This window comes from Saccopteryx bilineata, chromosome 8, assembly GCF_036850765.1.
Source record: "Saccopteryx bilineata isolate mSacBil1 chromosome 8, mSacBil1_pri_phased_curated, whole genome shotgun sequence".
Lineage (NCBI taxonomy): Eukaryota > Metazoa > Chordata > Mammalia > Chiroptera > Emballonuridae > Saccopteryx > Saccopteryx bilineata.
In genome coordinates, this window is record NC_089497.1 from 34,044,560 (window position 1) to 34,046,117 (window position 1,558).

General features: G+C 29.7%; 1 pseudogene; it reads right to left on the reverse strand.

Moving 5' to 3' along the window:
- Positions 1-622: 622 nt before the first annotated feature.
- Positions 623-699, reverse strand: LOC136312319 (small nucleolar RNA U3; annotated as a pseudogene).
- Positions 700-1,558: the final 859 nt, after the last annotated feature.

The following is a 1,558-nucleotide window of genomic DNA, read 5'->3' on the forward strand; positions in this document are numbered from 1 at the left end:
AAAGTTATGAAATGTACTCAGAAGAGTATCAATCTAAAGAATGCTAATTACTTACTTTTGGTTATCACAAAAAGTTAAAGTTTCTGAGAATTAAGAATTCTAATTAAATTGGGAAAAGATTTGGTTTTAGTAATAAAAGATATAAAATATAAAAATACATTTTTAAAGGACAAGAATTAAAAATACATTGTTCTAAAATAGTTTTACTGTAAAAGTTATAAGGGGGGGTGTGCTAGGAATTTTCTTTAATTTTTGAAAACCAGTTGTTCTTTTCCCACAGGACCAACAAGTACAATTGACAGTAGAGAACAAATTAATTGATTTTTTAGTTAATACGGGAGCTACTTATTTGGTTCTAAATACAAAAATGACCAAAAGGAGTCAGAGAATCATCTCAGTAGCTGGAGTTACCAAACAGAAATGACAAAAAGCCTTTCTCCAACCTTCTCATTGGTTAAACTTTAAGATACTTTTTCTTAGAAATGTCTTTGGGTTATTCCAATGGGCCCCTAGAATACCTGAAGAATTTGTTCTCTCTCCTAATAAAGTTTTTTAACTAATTAGGCCTACTTGACACACTTGAACTACATGGGAAACATTATCAAATAAAAATAATAACTATGCTCTCTATATATATATACATATATTTTTATTACTAAAGTAACAAACTATAGAAATGATCCCTGAAAGTATAGTCTTTTTATTACTAAAGTAAATGTTTAAAAAATTATATAAAAATTTCCAAAAGCCCACAAATTCTGATCTACTTTCATTTATAATTCTGATTATTATCTTAAAATATTGTGTCAATTGCATTATAATCAAATTTATAACCATGTCATTTTAAGTTGTTTTTTGTTTGTTTGTTTGTTTTTGTCATTTAGAGACAGCCATTGTTTTGTTCTAATTCTTTGCAAATATATCTGCACAAAAATCCATTGAAAGTACTCTCACTTGTTCTAAAGTATGGATTTAGAGAATACATTTTCAGATCATACCTTTAAATTGAATAAACATTTATAAAACTCTAAGAAATAACTGGGTTCACTGAAATACTAGCAAATAATCAGAATAAAGAAGAATTAATTATAGGGCTGAATGGACTGAGAATAGGTTATTATTTTTATAACTTTGTTCAAATTTTGCTGATTTTTAACTCTTTTTGTTTTCTTGACATAAGAAAGTTTGTTTTTTTTCTTTAGAAGTAGTTGATAAATTACATCTTTCTAAGCAAGATAGAGACATTTATAGTTTTCTCCATACTCAATCCCTACAGAATATAGAAACTCTTAATGAGTGAGTTTTATTATTTTCATGGCAATATGTTTGCATGAATGTATGGCCAGTAGTCATGGCCACCATCACAGCTGCCTGGCCCATGCAGGTTCGCATCGGATTCAGACAGGTGGTAATGAAACAACGGAGCCAAGAACTGGTAGGCCATTAGCTTTAATCCTAGCTTGCACCCAACGGGCAAGTAAAACACACACTAGGCTCCAAAACTCAATCATTCAGTGCTCACAAAGCTACGGACTTATCTGATTTTTCTAGAATCAAA